General features: G+C 42.3%; 1 protein-coding gene across 2 annotated transcripts in view; it reads left to right on the forward strand.

The window, feature by feature from the left end:
- The window catches only part of gli2a (GLI family zinc finger 2a), a 71,734-nt gene that overhangs the window by 1,728 nt on the left and 57,754 nt on the right, over positions 1-12,252 (forward strand). The window lies entirely within an intron of this gene.

Raw genomic sequence — 12,252 nt, forward strand, 5'->3', positions numbered from 1 at the left:
GGAAAGTGAAAGGAGAGAAGAATGGATGAGCCTATTCAGCTCATTCAGCCTCAGTTCTGGGGGGCTCTGCTCTGCAGCAGCGTTCACAGACCCATAGTGGTTATGTCACTTTCATCTCCCCACAGCCCAGCAGCCCCTGTGTGCTGCCACATGTAGCCCCCATTTTCACACATCCCTCCCTGAGCACAGGCCCCCACCTTATTGATCCAGCTCCTTTTTTTCCTCTTTTCTGGAAATCCACAGAAAATTTAATGAATCAAATACTGGAAAAGGAGTGACTGTGTGTGTGTGTGTGTGTTGGAGGGGGATAGGCCGAAGAGGAGGAGGTGGGTGAGGGTTTTTTTTTTTTTAAAGCAAATACCGATGAAGTCTAGCGTACAGGGATAGAGGAGGGTTGGAGGAGGGTGAAGTAGAGTGATTCTGAGGGGAGGGGGGGCACCCTCCTCCTCCCCCTCCACCACAACCACCCACTCCTGCTGAGTAAACTCAAAAGTTGGAAAAGAGAGAGAGAGGAGAAAGGCTTCACCTGGCTCGTCCCACTCTGACCTCCTCTCGCTGTAGAAATGAAGCCGTCACCTCAGGACAGGGATGTGTTAGGTGTGCTGGGGCGGAGGGGGGGTTCTGGGGCTTCAGCGGTTCGGCCGAAAAATATTTGCACTGGAATTTAGTGGCTGCTGCTTTTTCTCTTCAGCACTGAGTAAACCTCTGACCTGCTCTGAACATATCAACATGTTACAGTTCAATTCCCACAGTATCTGACTGAAGATCTGTGTACATTAACATGAGTGTAAAGTCTCATCATCAGTGTGTGAATGTTTCTATAATGGAGTATAAACTCCTCCACAGAGCGGATGTTTGGTTGTAGGTGTTTTGTGGCTGCTGAGGTTGTAGAAATATAGAAATATAATAGAATATCTGTGCTTGTTCTCTGTAACTGTAACTGACACTAAAGCCTGACAATGTCCATAAAACCACTGATTTCTCCTTCAGCTAAAAACTATCTGGCATTTTTAAAGCTCATTTAAATTGTCAGGCACAGGAAACAGGAAAAGTCTCTTTTCTTAAAAAAACAAAAAACAAAAAACAAATACATTTAATTTTTAATTATATATAAATTCATGAGATGGAGAGAAGTGAGATCAGTTGTTACAGAGCAGGACATGTGTCATGATTAGATATTTAATTCACTTTACAGCCTCACTGATCCTGGATTTTTGGGGCCGATACCAACTCATATGTGGCATATATATATAAATAAATAAATTATATTTAGCTGTAAGTAATTTCAGGTGTCAATGTAAGGCTGCAATTAATCATGTAATGTATTGATAAGTTAGTATTAGTTCCATAACAAGGCTGCAATGAAAAATTATTTCCATTATAAATGAATCTGTTTTTTATGAATTGTTTGGTCTGTAAAATGAAAATCACTCATTTATTATTAGATCTTAGAAAACAGTGAAAAATGCACATTTTTCTGAATCCAACACAAGTCTATAAAATGGTAATTTTGTCAGGTTAACAGTAAAAAACTGGAAGATAATCAATAATCACTGACAATAATGGGAGCAGAAAGAGGAGAAGCTGGAAACTGTTATTTTGTGTTGTTTTAAATCATTTATGTTCTCAAACATAATGAATGAAGCAGAAGTTTTAACCTGAGTAAATAATGGGGTGTGGGGGGTTGCTGTAAAAGACAGCGTCACGTCGAGCGATGCCACCACGATCACTCAGTCTGTGCTTCAGAGGGCGAGAGAGGTGGAAAAACATGAGAGAGAGAGGGATGGTCGCTCACACTCATCTGTAGAGCCCTTCACTGAAACCTCATTTTAACACTTGCTCTTTCGAGGTGTCCCCTTCATTCTCCCTCAAGTGTGTGAGGCTAAATAGGCCCACGTCATACCTGGGGTTGGGGGGGTGAGGTTTGGGGGTGGGGGGCGAGCACATCGCAGCTCTGAGCAGCTCTGAGTGGACACTCAAATCCCTGAGGTCAGGGTGGACCGTAGCACTGAGCATTCGAGTCGTTCGGGCTCTGAAACGTCGAGCTGATATGTATTTAACAAGATGTTTAAAAAGGCTGTTACAGGCTGATTGACCTCATCAGTCACTTCATCTACAGCACGAACACACAACTGGAAACAGGTTCGCTCAGGACAAACTGTAAAACCAGGCCTAACAACTCTGTTCCTGTTCCTCTGCTGTAAAACTTAAGCTGCAGAAGAAGAAACATGAGACGCAGCCTGCTCCATTATCTCCAAAAAGGGAGTAAAGCTCAAACAGATTCAGTCTTGTATACAGTGAAGCCCATGTGATGCATGATGTGTCATCAGCAGCACCGAACAGAGGCCTTCCCATCACAGCCCAGCTCCTCACTCACTGACTCATTGGAAACCCAGTTTCCCTAAAGTGTTTCAGCTCGAACATCATCATTGTCTGTCGGCCTGCTAAGAGACAATGGTGGTCATGGCTCTGCTGTTGTGGGGGAGCCCTGCCCAGGTCACAGAAGGTCATTTCAGAGGGGGGAGGGGGAGGGGAAGACTGATTTCATTATCTCAACACAAAATAAACTCTCTGGACAATGTAAAGTGACAGGTCGTTTTTTACACTTTGAATCTTTTCTGTTTGTCTTTACATTTTACAGCCCAGTTTGTCCTGAATTGATGCTGAACTTTCTGTTGCTTCTGCATCAAATGTCATTAAAATACTAAAAAGAAGAGTGTATAGCAAACAGAGAGATACCTTCACATTAAAGGTAACTCTGCTATTTTTGAACCGGAGCCTTATTTTCCCACAGGGACACAAATCTTTGGAATTGATGCAGTTTTGAGTGAGAACAGTGAACTCACCGTGAACAGATTCATACAGAGACTTTTACTTCAGTAAAGTATCTGATTATTTCTTCCACCTCTGAAAATCACTCAGTAACACAAACACACTAACAGATGGAGGCCACAGTATTTCAGCAGCTGCTGTGTTCTAAAAAATAAAATCACTGTTTTTGTGAATGGACTCTGGTAGTGACTGGTAGTGATGCTTCTGTTTGTCAGCTGAGAAAACTCCACACTTCCACATTCTTTCAATTTTCTGATGGACTGTAACTGAAACTGACAGTCCATAATGGCCTCCAGGATCCAGGTCATACATTTGATTCTCAGAATCAGGACTATCTGTGGTTTGGACAGAAGAGGGAATCATGAGCTGCTGTATGAGAAACCTTAACTAACTTCTTTCTGGCTGGTATAAAGAGATGATGATCTGTCACTGCCATCAGGTGTATAACTGTAAGAGATGTTTTCTCTTCACTGTATCATTATCACCTCCTCATCAAAGCAGGCTGTTCTGTGTGACTGTGAGCTATTAGGACAGACTGACACAGGCTCTCAGACAATGGCATATTGTCTTTGATGTTTGCCACGGGCTCTAATCTGATGCAGAGGCAGAGGCTGGGGTCTACGAGAGGCCACTGACAACAACATCAAGCCAACACAGATAGAGAGGAGGGGCAGTGTTTGAGCTGCTGAGGGGAGAGGCTGAGGAGTCTGTAAGTTATGATTTACACTGGGCCCTCACATAGCTACAAAGTCGACGCAGCCTCAAGGGCAGAGCTGCTTTTCTTACGTTTCCATATGATGGGAGATATTAGATTCCACATCAGGCTGACTCAGAGCCAGGCCACAGTCTCCTCTCAGAGAGAAGCCAGAGACAAGAAACGCAGAGACAGAGCTGAGTTTGGATTCAGAGACATGTGGTTGTCTTTAGCAACCAGCTCCGTAAGCTCTCCTCCCTCCTTCTCCCTCTTCCTTCTCCTCCTCCTCTCACAACATGTCTGCCCCCCCCCCCCCCCACCGTGTGGCTCGGGGCCAGAGTGAGGTTTGTTGGTGTTTTGTAATCAGCTCATTAGAGAGAAAGTGGGATGAAAATCACTCTGGTTACGTGCGGGGCCCATCTCTGAGCTTGGCCATTTCACATGCGAGACTTGAAGTCAGGCTGAACTCAGCGGCGTCACCAGTCGGTCGTAGAGTGGCGAAATATTCCCGGAAAAAAAGTTGGTGAAGACAGCAGAAACTCTACATCTACAATGTCAGTCGTCTGCTCAGTGTGGACAGCTGCATGTTTACAGCAAAAATACAAAGAGCTGAAGTTTGGATTCATAAAACGGACAACAATATTAACATGGTTATATTTTACCTTGTGTTTAAATCAACTTGATTTATTTCATTAACGTTACCCTGAGCCTCATATTTATCTGACCAAGTTCTGATAAGACACACTGCATCGATTTTACACTTTATAATCAGTTTACTCATCATGTTGAGAATAACTCTTATAGGAATAATTATTTGACAATGATAATTACTGATATGAAAATTTTCATTGTGATAACGTTTTTGACCATATCACTCAGACCTAACAGCTCCAGGTAAACAGGGTTTACTATGCTGCTTCTGTTTAATGAACGTAACATGTGAGAGTTGTGTTCCTAACTTTACTGCCTCATATCCATCCACCTGTCTGAGTGGGTTTATGTCCAACAGGAGCCAGGTGTTTCCACTTCCGACCACTGTAGTTTCTTTTTATAAAAAAATCACTTTGTGTCTGAAACAAAATGACATCTCAGTGAGTGGTAATTGTAACTAATGTAGACGTTAGTAACAGAGGTGATCTCACCTGGTGAGGTAACAGCTGCTGCTGACGAGTTCCTGACAACACAAACACACATGTACAGACGCCCCCCCCCCCAGTCACCAAAGGTCTGAGATCTGGGTGTAGGTCGCAGCAGCTGGCTGCGTGAGCCGACACTGCACATCTACACAACTACAAACTGACAACTATCACCAGCACTTCTACTGCAGTGGTGAATTCACCACAACAATGTGGAAGTCGCACCACACTGAAACCTGAGTGGAGCAAACACCAACTTTGATCTGGCCAAATCTGACAGACATAGACACACACACACACACAGTAGCTGCCAGAGTTATTGACAGCTGAAGCAGGGGAGAGAGAGTGCTAACAACACATTTAGGATGAATGACTTGGACCAAATGCTTCAGAGAAGCCGGCTCGACTCAGCAGAGTGAAATGTGGTGCAGGTGACAGCTGCAGCTCTGACACACACACATACACACATCACCTCTGTCACATGGATACAGTATTATTTTTACTATCAGTTCACCTGCCAGTTAACATGTATGATCCTTACAAGATGAAACCTATTAACTAATTGGTTAATTAAGTGTTTCAGGACTTAACAAATCATTGGGTGCTGTACTGATGTCTGCCGGTTTGTACTTACATTAAAGGTGAATTCCACCAATTTTACTCATCTAAGTAAATTTATGAGTTTTAGAAAGTACTGTTGCATACATGCAGAGTTGTAGAAAATCTTTTGTGTCTCCTGAGGGAGATGCATAAAATCTGAGTCCTCAGCTGATGTCACTCAAGTCAGTGTCTACAGTCACTACAAGGGTGAAAATGAAAAAGAAATCTGGTGGCATGGACTTAGAAAGAAGTGAGTTTACCCTACCTCTGTAGCCCGATCCTATCTCTGCTTCTAGCCACTAGCTTAAGGCTACATCAGCTGCTACTAGCATCACAGCTACATTGCTGAATTATTTCTGGTTCTCCTGGACCAAATGTGATCTTTTTTTGAAAAAAACTGTCCATCATGAGTCCAACAATGTTACAGGAGTGCCGTGCTAAATTGGTGGACTACTCTTTCATTTGTAAGTTTTAAAGCTTGTGTCAGCGTCTGTTCATTGACTTAGTTACAGTACTTGATTCTCTCACAGGACAAAAGCAAAAACCCAAATTGCAGCCATGTATTTTCCTCCCTGCCAGGGACTATAGGGTTTGAGCTCCACATCTGTTTTCTGTTGGTTGAGGGAGACGAAAAGATCAACCACAGGATATTGCCTTTACTAGAAGGAAAGGTCAGGTTCAGGGGTGGGGTAAGAACTCATCCACAAGGTTTTTGTCTGCTGTTTTAGATGCCTTCTATATTACATCAGTTGTTAGCTGTTCCTTGCTCTGTATCTTCTGCAGCCCACTGGATAGTTGGGTTTTGGTGAGGGATTTGAGTCCTCATGTGCAGTCTGCAGATTGTAATAGTTTGGAACAGGCAGGAGATTAATAAAACCTGGAGTGTGGTGGAGAAACATTTTAAATATTTAAAAAGCCCTAATTTACATGATTAAAAGAATGAACACACAGAATGTACACATATGGACGATCACGCTCTAGACCAATGTGATGAATCATTTTGAATGGGAATTTGAATCACCCACAGATTTAATTTTCTTTAAAGCAAGTTAAGCTCTTAATCATCCCCCCATAGAAAATCCTCACCTTGGTTTGATAAAGCCACATCATGACAATACCCTTCCCGCTCAAGTGACCTGAAATCTATACGAGCGATTGCCTGTAGTGATGTTGTTTCAACCTCTGAATTAGACTAATGGCTAATGTGTTGCTGTCAGACCTTTAACAGTCTGTTTCACGAGCTTTCAGACCTGAGCTTCAAATCTTCACAGGGACATGTTTCTCCAAAGACAAATGATTCACCCACAGAGAATGTGCCCTGTCTTAGTCTAAACTTGTCTTCTCCCAGAGGTCTCTGTAGCTTGCTGTCAATTGTATCATCTGTCGACAAGAACAAACACTCCTGGTCTGATATTGATTGCTTTGTGTTGATATCTTACAAATTTTGCAGGAATACATCAAAGCTTTGCAAGGTTTAGTTTGTTTTAGATTCTAAAAGTTTTCCATAAAATCAGAGCAAGCCTGTGAATATTCTCATTTATCCAGGTCATAGTTATCTCAAAGAAGTTTAATCAAAAGCAACTGGACTTAGTTGTAAAACAACAACTAAGTCCAGTTGCTTTTCTTTGAGATAAAATCAGAGCAGAATCAGGTTTGTAATTCTCTGAGGATCTGTCACTATATGCGACGTATTACAGGTAAATTCAAAGTAAAAAAAAAACAAACAAACAAAAACAAGCACATTTATAAATGAGCCCAATGCATGTGTACCACACGGTCACTTGCAGCTTATGAAAATGAATACAAACCTGCAGATGAGTTTTATCCTAAACTATGGTCTAATATAAGATATTGGTTTATAATCAGTGCTGTGATTAGAGCAAAGACCTTATAGGAACTGCACGACTTTTCTTTCATCTCACTATGACCAAAGGAGCCTGTTAATATTTCTTTTTTTTTTCTGTGTTCTGTCCCATAAAATACAGAAATAAAATAAAATTAAAAACAACATAAGCCAGCAGGTATACCGTTTCTCATGTGGTAAACCAAAGGTGAAAGTTTTAGAATGTGGTTTTAAAAATTAGTACCATTTCACTGTTAGGTACTGCAGCAGTCAGGACTAAAAATGAAATGTGTTGTCTAAGGAAGGAAGTTTTTAAAGAGCAAACAGAGCTCTCATGGAGAGAACATTTGGTAAGTTAAATTAAAGGTTTCTCATGAAACTGTTGCAGAGTACCGGAGAAAGTCCAGCCAAGGTGGTTAGGACCAGCCATGTGAGGGGAAAAACAGCTGCATTTTGTCTGAATTATGCAAGGAGCTCTCTAGATCCGGATATAGTGAAGGTCCTGTACAACTGAGGTACAGTGAAAGAAGAAGCCTGTGTGGACTCCTTCACCACCACCACCCCCACTGCCTCCCCTGACTTCTACACCTGTCCACCTGTAAATTAGATCTGACGGTTCCAGCATTCCTCCTCAGTGTATCACTGGGTTTAGCCTTTTGCACACAAGTGCAACTGAAGAAATGACTGAAGCAGTGCATCATGTATCAAAGCTTAAAAAGACAGTTTTAGTGTTTTTCAGGTGTGTCCTCATGAAGGAATCATTAGACGTTGCAGTCAGACAGAAACAAAAACAGTGGTAGATGATGTCCGACTTTAATACCAAGGACCATGGTTGTCATCTTGTTTCATACAGACAATTTCCTTTAATCATGGCCATGATCATTTGGCCATTTTGGGTTAAAGTTAGGGATAGGCCTGTTATAGGTAACCATATAACAAACATTTTTTTGTTATTTTGGTTCCCACCACCTTCTGAGTAAAATACCTGGGTCTTTGCTGCTAAATGCTTCGCTATGCAGTGAAGATGCTACAATGCTCTGTAGAGTTGAGGGTAACTTAGAGCTGCATTCAAACAGTTATGGTTGCTTCTCTCTGATGTTTCTGAAGGGCTAGTTCAGCCTAGTACTAGCAGCAGTGGTGGGTGGAGCATTTTCAGAGATCCAGAATTTCTCAGTGTGGATGTGCTTCCAGTGCCTTTTCAGAGGTTTTCAGACATACTTTAAAACATGTCTTGAGGGAAACTTTGATGCTGAATGATATTTAAAAACTAGTGTGAGGATATTTACAGCTGAAATGCAGTGGAGTATATGGGACTTGTGCTACTTGTACTGTAAGTGAGCACATTCAGAAGCTAAGCAAAGTACTCTAAGTGGCACGATTTCATCTCCAACAACAGTCCTCAAAAATAACATGTCAAACATCACATCTGTGATGAAGACAAAAATATGTAAAACAAAACCATATTTTGGCTTCTGGTGGATGTTATGTTAACCTGCATGTGTGTCACCATCATGACTAGAGAGGTCTGCAGGTGGCATAAGGGCAAGGAGACCTCACCTATCCTTCTCTGTTGTGTTTGCCAAGTGAGCAGAGTGTGGGACAGCAGTTGGTGAGTTTCTTATTGCGCCTGTGCAAATTTTCTGTGTGCACCCATGTGTGTGTGTGCGTGTGTGACAGTTTGTGTATGTGTGTGAGTGTGAGTACTGCCAGGAAAGAGAGCCTACCAGCATACGGATCGCATTGACTGAAAGATAGGAAGGAAGAAAGTAAGAAGAGCAAAGCCTGGAAATCTTCAAAATGAGAGGGCCTCTTTTGATGTGTGTTTGCATTCCTTTCAGTGTTGGTGAAAGGGGAGCTGTTGAACGGTAGTGGAGGAGAGGAACACTTGAAACTGAACGAGGCGCTAGGAAAAACACACACCAGGTCTCATAACAAAAAGTCTGGATGGGGGGGGGGATTAGAAGGTAAATTAACAGCAAGAAGAAGAGCCAGAAGAAAAGATGAGGCAGAGAGACTATTTGTCTGCGAATGAGAGGAAAGTAAATTACCGACCTGAACTGTGAATTCATCAGTCAAGTGATTCTTCTTTAAGATAATCTATAATCTATCTAACAAATAACTCTGCACTGGAAACAAGTGGAGGTCTCTGACCTTCTTATGATTTTAAAACTGACCTTAACAGAAGAAAACATAACAGTGACTTTCCCCATTACCTCAGTCTTTTTCCTGTGCCTTGTGTGGTTAAGTGGCATGTCTGGACGGTCCATCAGAGTCAGACATACAATCCCTGCTATAAACTATACTCTTCCCTGTCAATATTTCCATCCTGTGCCTAAACCTGTGAACAAAAAAGTCTAAGTTCTGCATTCACCCGAAACATATTCATATTCTTCCTACTGGGGATGGACTGTGATTGAAACTAGCACTGAAGAATTTGTTTAGTTTATTAAATACAAGATATATTGCTTGGCGTCTGAATTCATTACTAGAACACTTAAACCAGCAGCGTCTCGGCTGGGGGGGAAAAAAAACACACACACAGACACAGTTTCTTCTCTAAACCTCATTCTGAATGTGAGATAATTCACTCAAGGCAAAGACGTTTCTCAATGGGAAAAAAAACATCCAGTTTTATGGTTGTGTGGCAGGAAGGAAGAAGAACAAAGCAGGCTCACTGTAAAACTTAGGTTGAAGGTTTCGGATATGGTTAGTCTTGCCTTTTCCACCACTCTGCATTGAAACTAACTAAATAAATCATTTAAAGCAATAATCTCAAAGGTTCTTACTTTTTATTTTGCTGCCAGACAGTCATTGCTGTGATGTTTTTGCTCTGCATTTCCCAGAAATCACTTCAAATGTTGATACTGGGGCATCTTGTCCCTGTTTTGAGGTGGTCTGTTCAGTGTCACTTGTTGTGATAAGAGGAATTTAAGACATTGGATGAAGAAATTTTCATGACATGGACAGAGGTTAGAGAGGTGATGTGTCACAACACAACATGAAACATTTGAAGTTTTATTCATGTTGCGTCATGAGAAATCATTTGGTTTCCTGAGCGTTAGGTGTGTTTTTTGTGGCGGGTGTAATCCTGTGCTAGTCTCTTTGAACCCCCCAGTTTCTGTGGTCATGTGGCAGAAGAGGGTGGGGTAAGGAGCGGGTGAGGAGGGGTGGTGGTGGAGAGGCGGTCTTATCCTGTTCGTGCCACAACGGACTGCCCAGCCAACCAGAAGATGAGAAAAGAAGTGCACCCTTGTTGTTTGCTCGCCTTTGGCCCCTGCCATCTGTCCACTCGGTCCCTGACACCTGTACCAGCCCGTCAGAGCTGAGCTTCCCTGTCACTGGGGGCAATATGGGTCTGGCCTATAGGGAGATGCCGACAAGCAGGGCAAATGCAACAGCTCCGGAGAATTAAGGAAAGAGGTGGGCTTGGGGTGGGAGGTGGGGGGGTTCAGGGTGAAATTGGGGCCACTTTTTGAGAAACAAACTCAAATCCAGCAGTTTTACTTCCACTGTTGTTTTTTTAGATCCAACAGATTAAAATTTTAGGTAAATGACCTTTACAGGTGCTTGTACCCGAAACCTCTCTCCATCAAAATATTGACTCGAGGTTCAGAGGCAATTGGAAAGCAAATAGTTGGCGTGCTGTAAAAGCATGGAAACAGCCATTAATGCTGTACCAGATGTTCATCAGACGGTGATGTTAAGGGGAAGATTCATAGTTATTTTTAAGGGGCAGGCTGCTTGAAAGGCAAACGCCATTGCTGTGAGCACTGGTGTGATCATGTGCACATCTTATCTGAGCCAAGAGGGTTCACTACCAAAAAAAAGAGCCTGCTCTCTGGCCAATGCTGAGTACAATAAAGCACCCATGAAAAGAGCACATTAAATTCTATCACTAAGGTGATGTCAGAGTGACGGAGTCCTCCAAGACAAGACGGCTCCTGGCTAGCTCCAGGACTTGTCTTGGCACCAGAAAAAAAAAGAAACAGATGCAGCCTAAACCTGTTAGTCGCCCACCTCTAATCGGCTTACACTGGCTCGGCGACAGGCGACTGGCACCTCCAAAGAGTCACAGACATGGCTGCTAGTACACACACCTCACAATAAAGGATGACATGTTGGATATCCACATGAAACCAAAAACAGCACTTCACACATTCGGCTAGTGGTAACCAGATCACTGAACAATTACGCTTACCTTTTAGAGACAGAATCATTCTCAGCACTCATAACTATGTATTCACCTTTACATATCCTCATCTCGTATTTTAAAGAGTGTGTTTTTAATATGTTCCTTTCATCCTTAAAATATTTATTATGCTCACTCTCACAGCCAAAAACCACATTTGTTTTGTTTGCATGACTCCAGAGAAAATGAATGTCTGGATTGCCATTTCAGGGTGTTGCTTACGTCCGTTGGGCACAAGTCAAGTCATAAACACTTTTGGTTTAAAAGACTGGAGAGTGCAAAATTATTTCTTGGCATATTTGTGTGAAGTTTTAATCATCTGACTTCCTGTAGCTGCTAGCAGGTGTGAGAATGCCCCAAAGCATTCAGATGCTGTAGTAAAATAAAGTTGAGAGTTCTTCCAAACCTTCACAGACCTTACATGGAAAAATCTCCTTTTCTTCACACTCATGAAATATGAAGTCAGCTAGTTACATCTCACTGTTCTGTCAAAGCACACAGACGTTTTCTCACCAGTGTCTGAAAGCAGGTGGAAAAGTTATGGCTGCAAGCTAGCTAGAGAGGGAAGACTTTTCCCTCCCAGGCCAGGGGAGCGGGTCCTGTTTGTTCTTGGCAGAGGATGGATCTTGTAGGTCCCGACAAGTCAAACAAGTGGCACTTTGCCAAGTTATCAGGCCATTCACACAGACATAAGGAGGTACTAACACAGTGCTAAAACCTTAGAGCTGAGGGCCACTCGTGTCTACAACTGGAACAGAGGGAGCATTGTGAACTCATTACATCAGACTGAGAAACCTGTATTTGTTTAGGTCCTGACTGGACAACACTTACACTGACACAAAGTGTGTTAAAGGCATACACAACTATAGAAATTACAGTGCAAACATTGTACTACACTTTAGTTGAAAAAAAGAGAATTTCACTGTCGTGTTTCTTAGATGACGGGAATAATCATTGT

This window comes from Lates calcarifer, linkage group LG1 (genome assembly GCF_001640805.2).
Source record: "Lates calcarifer isolate ASB-BC8 linkage group LG1, TLL_Latcal_v3, whole genome shotgun sequence".
NCBI lineage: Eukaryota > Metazoa > Chordata > Actinopteri > Centropomidae > Lates > Lates calcarifer.